Source organism: Haemaphysalis longicornis, unplaced genomic scaffold, assembly GCF_048455015.1.
Source record: "Haemaphysalis longicornis isolate Haplotype H1 unplaced genomic scaffold, Haemaphysalis longicornis Haplotype H1 scaffold_1, whole genome shotgun sequence".
NCBI classification, from domain to species: domain Eukaryota; kingdom Metazoa; phylum Arthropoda; class Arachnida; order Ixodida; family Ixodidae; genus Haemaphysalis; species Haemaphysalis longicornis.
Window position 1 is genome coordinate 156,722,120 of NW_027526203.1, and position 12,975 is coordinate 156,735,094.

General features: G+C 50.2%; 1 long non-coding RNA gene across 1 annotated transcript; it reads left to right on the top strand.

Annotated features, from left to right (window-relative positions):
- Positions 1–5,924: 5,924 nt before the first annotated feature.
- On the top strand, positions 5,925–10,325 carry LOC144166796 (uncharacterized). Its single transcript, XR_013321775.1, has 2 exons — positions 5,925–6,108; positions 9,163–10,325. It is a non-coding gene; the product is annotated as an uncharacterized LOC144166796 (long non-coding RNA).
- The last annotated feature ends 2,650 nt before the right edge of the window (positions 10,326–12,975 follow it).

The window sequence follows — 12,975 nt, forward strand, 5'->3', positions numbered from 1 at the left end:
GTGGCACCATTGGCTGACGGTGTTTTGTTCTGTTTTGTGCTAAGTTCTTGTCGCTGTTAGTGGCTTTCAAATGACGACTTCGTGGCTACGACGCTACGCCCACACTAATTTAACGCCATGGGTGTGGGTGTGGCTTCGGTTGTTACGCCGCGCCCACGAATGGGCTGGGGGTGTTTGACAGACACTAGAAATCGGAGGAAACTCGGGTATGGTTTTTCACGGCCGAGTTGAACTCGGGACGCCTGTGATGGCCGCTGCTGCGGCGTGGTTTATTTTAGTGGTAGCCGTAGCAGGCATATTTCTACCCCGACAGGAATTTTAAACGAAGTGAGAATTTCGACCTCGTTTTTAGCTCTCGAAAAGTGCTGTACATTGGTTGTGCAGTCGTCTGGCGACAGACCCACGTTTGCGACGACTTAGAGGCGGCTTTCGCTACATGACCGTCGAGGAGCAAGTGTACTGTGTGCTGCGGTTTTACGCGTCGGGCAGCTTCAGTTATCGTCTGCTCGCGAAACAGTTTCGAACGAAGCGTTGAATGACTGTGCGTTTTGTTTCATCAGCGTGGCAGGCAGTCTCCCTCGAGGCGTTGCGTGACGCGCATTTCTTGGGGGAAAGGTTACTGGCAGGACTGCTTATACGTATTACATATATTGTCAAAGAGACAGTCGATGCACCGATAGCCGGTGGAGGTGGTTTACTCGCAGGGGTGAAGCCGAAAGGAACGCAGGTCCGAGCGTTGAGACAACCCAGCTTGTTTTTCGCGCATGCACCTGATGGGGTTCATCTTCCTCCCCTGACATGTCTTTGGCGCATATCCTCGCGTCTGAATAGGACATAATCCTACCTTCCTCTTCCACATTGTTGATGCTGGTACGGCGCATACCCCGATAGCGGGATGGCCTGTTGCATCTGTTCATTATCCTCGCTAAAATACAATCAACGGCGCGCGCCTATTGTCAGAGGCGATCTTTACACATTTCAACGGGTTTCGTTCAGCGTCACCATCGTGTGGCAGGAAGCAAAGCATAGAAAGCGAGTAAAGGGGAGAGCTAAGAATTGAAGTAACTGCGTGACGCCAGAAGGAGGGTAAGCGGGAGTGGGAAAGGAAAGGCGCGAAAGAAGAGAGGGTTATGAGGGTATTGAACTCTCTGAAAAAAGAAAGGCGACTGTGGAGAGCTTCTTTGAACAAAAGCGGTGAAGAGCAAAATAAAATAAAGCGAACAAATCTGAAAAATTGTTCTCCTTGTTGCTATTCCTTCCTTCGTAACACTTGCACACTTGGGGGATTGGCCCCTAATTGTGAGCTTTGAGGAACTAACGGGCCCGGTTCACAAAATTCATCCCACTGTGGATTTGAAAAGTAACAGCTGTAGAATAGTGCGTGCCGAGTGAAGCCTGAACGTGATGTCACTGGAGTAGGACAGGTGCACACCACCCTCTCAGAACCCAGACTCTAGGGAGGCTGTGGCGTGTTCGTGTCTGCTTGCACACTAAGACGAACACATGAAATTGAAGAAAGTGACGCAAACATGTAATAACAGGAAAGAATCCGTTTAAATTAATGCGAGCCAAAAGAAAAAGAAACGAAAGCGACGAAAAATGCGCAAGTACAATGTGTTAGAAAAGAAGTTGCTAATACGCATCGCCAGGATTTCGCCTTAAAAGCACGTAAGCAGACTAGACCGCGCCGAGGAAATTTTGTGTCGAAAAGCGGAGGGTTTTAATAACGTCATACGAGCAACAACTGTTTTGAATGTGGCGCGCTTCTGTCACCCGCTTGCTTTTTTGCCAGACGGCCATAGTCACGTGATTGCACTGTCAGCAACCTTCGGCCGAAACAACTTCTTAGGACGAAAAATTTCAAATAAAACGGTCATGTGAACGCCTGGAATAAAAAATAAAACGAACTTTGTAGTGAAATACAGATTAATAAAGTAAAAGTAAAATAAATAAAGTAGTCGGATTCGCAATTGCCCCCAGTAGCCACCAGTGCAGCAGTGGAACGAGAGAAAGCACTGAAAGATGTGCCACGCCCTAGTCGCGCATCCTTGGAGCGCGCTGGCCTGGACCGACCACGTCACCTCAATGACCAGCAAATATCACGAATCGTATTTTTAAAGCCTTTTAACCCTGCCCCGACATATTATTATGAGCCTATTATTATCACCACAGCTCCGCCTTGCCCGAGTTTCGCTCAAATTCGGTCCTTGTGCAATAGCACCCCAGCAGGTTGAGCTTAATCTTCAATTTTACATTAAAAATGCTTTCAAGCACTCTCAATTTCCCTTATACAGGACACTCTGGATCCCCTGATGTTTGGACGATCCCCTGATTGGGTATGTGGCCTTCACAAAGGAACATCACCATCATCCCCATCATCAGCTCACGGGGTCACGCGAGGGCCCGAGCGACCATCTCGCGCCATTACGCGTGTTACTGACACAGCTCGGCGAGCCAATGAGAATGCGACGCGTTTGACACTCCGCTTCCTGTAGTCGGCTCCTTTTCCTGTACGAGGGAGCCAATAGTGGCTTGCCACGGGATGGCAGAGGTGATGAGCGAAGGTGCCCGACACCGAGGAGGCAGTCGAGGGCCAACTGCTCCATATGGCGCTTCCCAGTTCGCCCCGCCGGAGCCTGAGGGAACCCGAGGCTGGTGGGAAGTCCGGCGTCCGAGTATCCAGAAGGCTGCCAGCGCCTCCGCCATCCGATGCTGCCCTGGCCCCGGCAGCCCCGCTTCTGAGCTGCCAGTCGGCCAGCGCCTCCCGGTCGTCGGTCCTGCAAGAGCGTGGCCGCAGTCTGCTGCTGCCATCTGCGTTCCGCCTGGAACCCATCCGCGGACTGCAGGCACAGCGGGCACGTCGACGCGCTCCCTCGCTGGGCACAGTGACCACGCGGCCCCTACGGTCGTCTCCTGGCGCCTACCCCCAGCGCATCACCGACGCGACGACGCCGATGTAAGCTAGCCTTTATTTCGTGAACTTGCCCGCATTTGGAGACTTCCTTGGAGTCTCTAGGCCTTTTACATTTGTATTCTGTTGTGTGCAATCTACGCTTTAGCACCATAGCAGTTGATAAGCTTTTAGGTCCGCCTTACGGCGTTGCCAGCAAGAAATACCAAGAAAATAGATTGAGTGCACGTGAGCGTACGTGCGAGAAGTGCCGAACGCCCGGCATCGGCCTTCGGCAACACTCTGCCCCGAGTTCGTGGCGCAGCGTTCGTAGCCGCTTCATGTGCGTTCGCACCAGAAGTGCATGGGAAGCACAGAAAAGCTCGTGCTACAGACGCCCAGTTCGCGAAGCCGGTTGCCTCGGGTTCTAGCGCGTGCTAACGCGGTGCACTTTGGGGGAGATGTGAAAGGCTGCGGACAAAACAATCCCGGCCTGCCTGTCATGGAGAATCTTCAGCGGCAATTTTCGGAAATCTATGGGAGCTGCAACAACTGGATTCCGAAGAAGGGAGAGGGGCCGCCAGCTGTGCTGTTTGTCCAGCCTTGCAACACCGGGGCTCTTCGATTTACAGTCTCTGACTCACCGCGGGCTCCCCGAAAAGCGGTCCGGCATTCGAATTTTTTTTTTTTCATGTATCCTTATGGCTTTGGGGAATCCTCGGACTACGCGCGGACTATCCGCGGCGAATCCGAGACAGTAAATTGAAGAGCCCCAATAGTGCGAGTTACTCGTTCGCATCATAGAACTTTTGATTTAAACGCCGAAGCTGTACCTGCGGATATACGGGGTACGGGCAGTAGATCTCTACCGTGTACCGAAATCGCGACAAGGGTGCCTTTTAGCTCACCGCATTTATTCGAAGAAGCGTAGCGCGGGTGAGAATTGAACCCATGACAAAAGCCTCAGTAACCGCGGAGTGTTTTTGGCTTTACCTTATTAACGGTGGATCTGTATCGTTTAGGTTTCACTAGACTACAGTCGCCCAAATTGGTATGGCTGTTCTGTTGGGTTGGCTTCTTTTTAGTGGATTTATCATGACATTTCATCCAGCGTTCCACTATAATCAATGGAACCTTTACTGACGTGTCTATTCGGCGGTGTCTTCATGGTGCCAATGGGGGAATTTTCTACTTTGTTCCTGCCTATGTGCACACATTTCAGAGCTGTGATTGGTAACTGCCGGTACAAAATTATTCCGATGCTCTAGTTTGTCGTCAATGTCTGCTTAAGAATTTTTTTTTTCACTCACTATTTGCAAGGACCACCGGAGCTCTACAACGGTTTTTTTTCTCGAACCTACGCAAAATAATACATGTTCAGATTACATTTACCTTCATCACAGTTTATGTGCGAGCTTGTACTGTGCGCGAGGGGGGAAAGGTCGGGCTCCGTCCGTTATGTGAAAGGCAGTCGCGATTTAGGTTAACATTTTTATGGGTTGGTTCTTACTCCGTATCCGTGAGGTAATTTTTTCAGCCGCACCAACTCTACCGCAATGGCGTAGTTAATTATTGGGGGAGGAAGGGAAATAGATGTTTAACGATAACGATTACTGTTTTCGTATCACAGGCTTGCGCAGGGTTCTTCGATAGGGAAGCTTCTAGTCCCCCCGTAACCACCCCCCCACGGAGTAAAGTATTTTAAAATAATTACAAAATAAATATGGTCTGATAAATTATTTGTTCGGATAATTTTTTTTGTTTTATTACCTACTCCAAATAATAAATAAATAGTAAATGTAAAATTTATTTCTTGTCAAGACTTTGTTAAGCGGCTTTTTGTGCTTTCCGTGACACATCTGGCTGGCGTGGGACAGCCAAAAAGAGAAAATCGCTGTTTTTCCCTCGAGCAAGTTTCTGTTAATGAGGATCACTAACTGCGGATGTCTGATTAAATGATATTTGCCGAATTTTTGAATGTGCAGGTCGTAAAATTTAGCAATTTTTATCTTGTTTATGTTCAGCCTATATGGCGTTGAAAAATGGGCTTCGTAACAACAATTGGTCTATAGCCTAAAAAAAATCCTCGCAATGGGTGCAAAAATGAAAATGAAGCTATGATGTGCCTCTCACAACGGCCTGTCCGTGCAGCTCTTCTTGCCGGTGGTTAATGGTGGAGCCGTACACAGTCCTTATAGAGAGCAACAGCAGGGGTCGTTGGCGGCAATTATATATCGTCAGAAGCTTGGATGACCATAACCATGGCTTCTGAGTGAATGGATGTGGGACACAGGAAAAGTAATTCTGCCTTTACTGTACCTTCATTTTCTGAACTATTGCACTTGGGGAGTGAGTGGGAGATGACCTTATGTCGTGTGAAAGGCAGCCAACAGAGGCTAATTATGACGGTTCGTGATCCTGAGCATTACGTAATGGGTACAATTTGCTGAAACCACACTTGTTTGGGCTAAATGCCAAAGCTCTTTCGTAAGAAGCGCTGAAATATTTGGGGCCAGTTGAGGAACCACCCCTCGGCCTAAATTCACCCGCGTTGAAATCGTGTACTTTACCACTGAAGTGGGAGGGAGCTACGGATTAATTATACCTCCTCAAGAAAACGGCAATATAACCTCCTACCTCGTTCTCTGTAGCCTTATGGCCGTATTCTGAGTCGGTACTCCGCTTCATGTGTTTACTCGACCTGGTTGAGTGAAAATCGCTTTCAAGAATTTCCTCGAGTGGAAGATGGAGGGGAGGAGGATTTCAGAATACGGGTGTTAGCCACTGTGGAAGGCTCTGAATTAACCTGGAGCCCATCAGCCTGGCATGCCTTTTTGTCGCAGGAATTGCTTCTTAATCGCAATTCGTACAAGTCTGATTGCATGTCCCACCTTTGGGACGTTTGTGCTGGGCGAGCGGTCTCTCCCTCTCGTTCTCCCAGTGCAAAAACCGCACAGCTTCCATATTGGGTCGACCTGCTTTTGTGCTCACGTTTAGGGACTTCGGCTAAAGAGTACTGCACCGCATGCAGGAACTTCGTTGTGGACCTAGGAGTGTGGCTCTCCACAATCACACCGCTGGTCCTCTACCACGACCTACGCCTGCATGTCGACCAGGACTTCAGGCGGGATGGTGGCACCAGGGCCGGTCGCCTGGAGCGAGTCCTCGGGACCACGGCTGCCCTCGGATGTGACCATTTATACCTCTGCCCCAGAAAGGTCAGTAACCTGCCGGCACCAAACTTATAGGCGCCGCTGCGTAGTAAAGACACTCATGACACAGTCTCGTTGGGTGCGTATCATAGGGGACCATGGGCAGTCCCCCAAGAGTATAGTGAAATGTCTTCTATTAGAGAGGGCATCAGGCAAAAAAAAGCGCCCCTTCAAGCAGCTTATTTGCAACCAGTCCAGACAGGACATTTAGCAGATCTACCAGAATGCGAGTGAAGGAAGAAGGCGTACTTTCCGAAATAGTAGCATTAACGTAAGCAGCCTTAAAAATCCCTTTAGCCTATCTGGTAAAGTACTGTACAAAAGGGGGATGTAATCGTTGTTGAGTTGATGGCCCCTTTGCGTCCAATCCCGCCCATGCGTGGGTGCGTGTGCGTGTGTGTGGGTGCGTGTGTGGGTGCGTGAGTGCTTCTTCCTTCCTCGGGCGCTATAGCTGTGTAGAAAGCCGGAGAGTGGCGGATGTCGACTACAAGATAACAATGTTTATATAGGGAGGAAATTCAGTTGTGTTTCTTAGGCACGTCAGTTGGCCGGACCTAAAGTACCTATGCGTGGTGACGGTCACCTGACGTTCGAGATTGTGTCCTTCGAGATTGTGTGCATGCTTGTTTTAGGCGTGGTGCGCTTTCACGCTAAGCGCTCACGCTTGCCATCCGTGGGTGGCGACCTTCACACTGCTTAATGAAGGTACAGGAGGGGATTTTTACTTAATGCGACATTCTCCTGCTCTGTAAAATGCCTTTCTGAGCCTCGGAAATCACTCAAAAAGAAAGCTGAATGAGGATATTTGCTGTGCCGCGTTTAGGGGCTTGACACCCGCTGGGAGAATTTATTAAGCCTTGCGAAGGTCGCCATTCATCGGCAAGCCTCACATGGTGGTTGCAGCGTGAAATCTTCGGTCTTACGGCTCAAAACTGAGAGTGATAGCGCTCTTGATTGCCTCTGAAACCTGACAAACTCAAACAATGGTGACGGCAGTGCAAGACAAACTTTTATTGAGCATCTTCCAAAAGTGAGATGCTTGCGAGTCGGAATCTGAGGCAAAACTGTTTATCGGAGCCAAGCGTACAGTATACGTTGTGAGCGAGTGGGTCTCAAAGTAGCAGAGAGGGGGAACATAAAAGAGGGCAAAGATCCGGGTGTGCAAGCGGCGGGCTGTAACACGAGACGCGGAGTTGGAGGGAGAGAGAGAGAGAGAGACAGAATAAAGTTTAAGAGCATCGTAGTATGGTGTGGCAGTATGCATGTGCGGGGCTGCAGTATGGGGGTACATAACAAAAAGTGCACTTAGCAAATCCCACAGAATTATGCCTGCGATGTGCATTGTTTGGGCACCATAACATATACATGTGTCAAAAAAATTCAATTACGATTTTTGTGAAAATACCTGTGAGCCGGGTGTCGACCCGGAACTAAAACCGAACTAAAAACCGGAACCGAACCCGAATTTTTGCCTGAAACCGGAACCCAACCGAAGTCGTATTTTTTCCGCGATTTTTGAACTGAACCCGAACCGGAAGGACTCGAAGGAACCGCTCTGAACCTGTTCCGGGTCTTCAAAACTCTGATTTGTAGCTTTACTGTGAAGCAGCACATGTCTACACCCCCCCCCCCCCCCCCCCCGCTGACTTTTCATTTCAGTGAAACCGATTTACTCGGCGCCGCTGCGGCGGTCCTCCGACATCCACAAACCGTCGTCCGCCATTGCTTTGTTTTTGACCCTTTTTGCACCTGGCTTGTTTTTGTTACTGTAGAAAGTAATCGTTTCGTGAAACATGGGGAAGGGCTTGCGTCGGGCTAGTTGGTATTCCATAGCGTTCATCTTAAGCGCACAAAAAACACACGGACTTGTCCTTGTATTTTGTGTCCGTGTGTTTTTTTTGTGCGCTTAAGGTGAACATGAAACATGGGGTTTCCTTGACAAACAAAGTCACGTAAGACCCGCCGCGGTGGCTCAGTTGGTAAGGCGTTGCGCTGATGAGCACGAGGTCGCGGGTTCAATTCCCGGCCGCGGCGGCCGCTTTTCTGATGGAGGCGAAAAGCAAAAACGCCCGTGTTTACGAGATTTCGGCGCACGATAAATATCCCCAGGTGGTCAAAATTAATCCGGAGTCCTCTACTACGGCGCGCCTCATCGCCTGCGTTGCGTCGCGCGTTAAACCCTACAATCAAATCAAATCAACGTCACGTAAGGTAAAACACGTCGCTTACGCCAATCAGCCAGTGTTGTGCAACACAACTACAAAGCGGCAGACCGCTGTGCAGCTAAAACAAGCATAGTGCGCGTGCTTTATAGAATCTTCATACTTTCTAGAATCGTCGAATTACGTCGAGAACAATGAAGAGAATTTGAGTCAAGCGACGACAGGGCTTAACTCTCCCTATCAAAAAAATAGCTTGTGTTGCTTACAAAAGATAGGAAACAAGCGCTTTGCTTCGGACAGAGATAAGACACTCATTTGAGCGTGTTGTGCTTTTTTTCTATTTATATGTCCCGTGGTTGTTGTTAAAATTCAATTGTAAGTAGCGCTCGTCCTTGTCTCCCTTGTCCTGTGTTTTCTTTACTGCGCTTAACGGAGTTATCTGATATTTTGTCGGTTTCACTATGAACGGAGAATCATTAGACAGGAAAGTGTGTGCCAACTACCTCATATTACTCACTTCAAACTAAAAACACTTAAGGCTGACTCTAAGCAGCACGCTATTCGTTGAACTCCTGCAGTATGCTTCTTCGGTAGTGGGTTATAAAAGTACAGGGGTGAATGTGGGAGCCATTTCATGTTCACTTCGAACGCGTGTTGACATCTGAGCCTCTTTCGCTCCATCCCTGAGGTTCGCAGCGCGGGGATCGAGCATGGGAGGGCAGATTAGCAAGTAGCGCATGCGCGCCTTACATGGGCACCCAGCTCCCGAAACTAGGCTACACCGGGTGATGGGTGGGGATTCAGTGATAAAACTTTCTTTTTTTTTCTTCTTTGCCGTCGGAACATCGCTGCCCAGCAACGGCCATATCCCCCTCGCCTCCTTTCTCGTCCACTGCAGGTCTCCTGTTCTACCCAGCGTCCCTTCGCCGCGCCTGGGTTTTGATCGCGCGACGCCCTGCTGCCCCACCGGCACCTGCAGGCGATCTCAGTAGGGATGCTGACCCAGCAGACGCCATGGCTCCCGTCCCGCTGGGTCTAACGCCGTGGTCGTCGGCGCGTCGCCGCCCCAACGGTGGTGGGCGCCGGCCCAAGGCCAGGCCATTGCACGCAAGGAGTTTGAAGAACTCGCTGCAACAACTCTGCCGACAAAAGCTCGACAACTGGAAATGTCGGATGAGCCACTTGACAGACTGATGGAGTGCACTCTTAAGGGGTCACTAAAGGCTGAATAATGTTTTGTGGTAAATGCAAGATCATGCATTCCGCAAATCTCTCGTCTCGTTGCACGACAAACGTGGCTTATTTGCTGACAAATATATAATTATGCCTGGCATTTCCCTCTCCTGCGTCCCTTCCGTTCCTTCGTGGCGTAGGCATCGCATCACAAAGTTGGGGCGAGGCTGCATAATTACCACGTGCGAGCGTAAACGGTTGGCTACGCGAGCTAAGCTTATTTCGCGGCTGTAGGGCTGAAACTTGGATGGCAAAATTTGTCCGGCCACCGCTTGGCAGCCATGCCACTTGGGTTTCCTTTTGCAGATATCGCGACAGAGTCGGGACCCCTAATGTCGTTTACGCTACGCAACAAGAGTGGCTTTACACAAATAACAGTTTTGCGCTACATGTGTGATCCGGGAGGATATGCTTTACGGTTTGTGCTTCGTCTCATTGTAAATATGAATAGTTGCAGAAAACGAGGGGCGTTTGATTTTGCTGTAATTTCACTGGTGTCATAATACGACGACTGTCTGTACCTGCTATGATTGTAGCAATGAAAGCGATCGAATGGTCGGTATTTGTACATGATTGACAAACAGCATGCAAACAAGACAGCTGTACATTGTTGTGTTTTGTTCGACAGCACTGTACGGCAGTCAGTAGAAATGTTTCTACACAAAAAAGGCTGTGAAATTTGTTGGGGCTTGTTGCGAAGCACGCCTGTTATCTTCGTGTTCCTATCTCGCAATACAAATAAAATGTTAGCAGTAGATCGCTTGGTGTCTGAATGTACGCAATCACGGCGAGACCTTTTGCCGTGCCAGCATGACGTGAAACATTCTTGAGTAGATGAATTCGGCGAGCTTTGCGTTTAATTTTGTTTGCGTTAGTCTTTTTGACCATTGTAAAATCAGTCAACACTACCGCGCCAGTAATAAAAGTGAATCCGATTTCGCAAGTATAGTCATTATTTACTGGGAAATAATTGAAATATTTATGTATAAAATTTCACCGGAAAGTAAAATGGACCCGCATTACATCTTCAGTGTTCAGTAATTCTCATGGGCTTCTCCCTTGCTAGCAGGGAGGTGGGGGGACGTTTCTGTGCTTCCTTTTGTGTTTTATTTTGCAGTGATGCGGTATATAGCTAGGGATCCGTGTATTTATTTGGTCTGCAATCAAAAACACCATGCGCTCTCTTTTATAGGAAGAAGGGGGCATTAGACTGGCTTGGCTCCCTCAATCATTTTTTTTTATTGTAGAAAGCTTCAGGTTTCCGTATAATGTTAACAACGACCTATGATTTGAATGGCGACCGCAAAGTTGCAGCCCACTGGCAGGCTCTTTCTTCGCATCCCATTTGACATTTCGGGGTTCGGGTTTCGGGGGGAGTCAGTGAGAGCGCCAGCTAGATTAGAGTGATCCTTAACGCAATGTTCGTAGTATCCCGCTAAACCTAGAAAAGCCCTCACCTCCGACTTAGTACGCGGTCGGCGACAGTCAATTACAGCGGCCTACTTCAACTCAGAGGGTCGGCACCGACTCCGCCCGACAACGTGTACTAGATAGCTGACTTCAGCGGACCCCAAGTGGCATTGTCCCGCCCGCACCGTAAGCCCTGCCTCACGCAGCCTATCGAGCACAACCTGAAGATGCTCGATATGTTCTTCCCAGCTGTCGGAGCAGACGGCCTCATCATCCAGGTATGGAAGGGCATAGTCGGCTAGGCCGAAGAATACCTTATCCATTAGGCTAGAGGAACAATAGAGAGAGAGAGAGAGAGAGAGAGAGAGAGAGAGAGAGAGAGAGAGAGAGAGAGAGAGAGAGAGAATCAACTTTATTGAGAGCCTGCAAGCGGTAGGGCGACCCTAACGTGGGTGCCAAGTTACCGCGACGCGGCCTGGACGTCGTCACGTCAGCGCCTTTAAGACTGCATCCGGGTACTATCCGCGGGTTTCGGAACGTTTGCGCCCTTCCCCGCTGAGTTCCCCGGTCGCTGTCTAGCGAGGGCCGCCGCGACCTGCTCGACGGCTTGAAGTTGGGTTTCGCAGTCTTCACTCCGCGCTGCAGCTTCAAACTGCGGCGGTATCGTTGTCATCGCACTGGCCTCACATGGATTAAGTTCACAGTTCCACAGGATGTGGACCGCAGTGGCCCGCTCCTTCGCGCACAATCTGCACACGTCACTCTCATACACCTCTGGGCATATATGTTAAGCAAGCACTGGAGTAAGTAATGAACCGGTCTGTAATTGTCTGTAGAGCACTGCCTCCGACCGGGTGAGACCCGGGTGTGGGGGCGGCATAGTTCTCCTGCGTAAACGATACCATTTCACAACGTCGTTGTAGGTGGTCATGTGATCCTTTCTAATATCTAAGGACTGCCACTCCGAGGGTCCGGCACTCACAGCCGCCGCGCGGTTCGTCAGTCCTCGCGCAACCGCGTTGGCCGTCTCGTTGTGGTCTGCGTTCTCTTCACACGAAACACTGGGACCCATATGGGCCGTGAACCACTTGATAGACACTGCACCATCACGCACGCACGCCCCGCGAGGGACACGCGCCGCAACGCTGCACACATTGTTCCGAGCATAGTTCATCACTGCTGTCCGAGAGTCACTTAACACCGTAGTGCACTTGGGTTCCGCGATGGCCGGGCGATCACCACCTCTTCTGCCTGATGTGCTCTGCTTGCCCGGCAGCTCGCAGCAGACTCGGTATTGCCCGTCGCAGCCGCAACTACTGCAGCCACGAAGGTATACCGGGTTGGTCCTGATGTTCGGCCGCATCTACGTACACGGCACCGGTGTCGTTGGCATGAAGATCGACCAGAGGCTCTAGTCAACCTCCGCTCGTGGTTGTTCTCGGGGTTCATATTCCGGGGGAGGGGACAGACAATCAGACGGTTGCGAATACCATCCGGTATCTGATCCTTGGGCTCCCGCTTGTTTTCTGTGGATAGTAGACCCAGGTGTTGGAGAATATGATGACCCGTCCGTGTACCGGATAGGCGTTCTATCTGGGCGATTCGTTGGGCTTCAGCTATCTCGTCCAAGGTGTTGTGGACACCCAAGGCCAGGGTTTTTCAGTACTTGTGCTCTGGAGAAGTCCCAAAGCCGTCTTTTAGGTCTTGCGGATGATGGCGTCCACCTTCACCCGCTCGCACTGCCTCCAGTTATGGAAGGCAGCCACGTATGCGATACGGCTGGTGGCAAATGACTGTACGAGGCGGGTGACGCTTCCCTCTTTCATTCCTGCTTGACGTGTGGAGATACGACGGATAAGATGCACGACCACAGCAGCCTTCGTCGCTAACTTGTTGACCGTTGCCCCGTTGACGCGGTTACGCTCCAACAGAAGACCCAAGACACGTATCTTGTCGACCTCGGGAATCTGCCGCCCGCCGTGCACACTGTGATGGTAGTCGTTGACTGTGTTTTCCGCCGACCCTTAGGTGGAATTATGAGAAGTTCTGATTTAGAAGGGGAACAGAT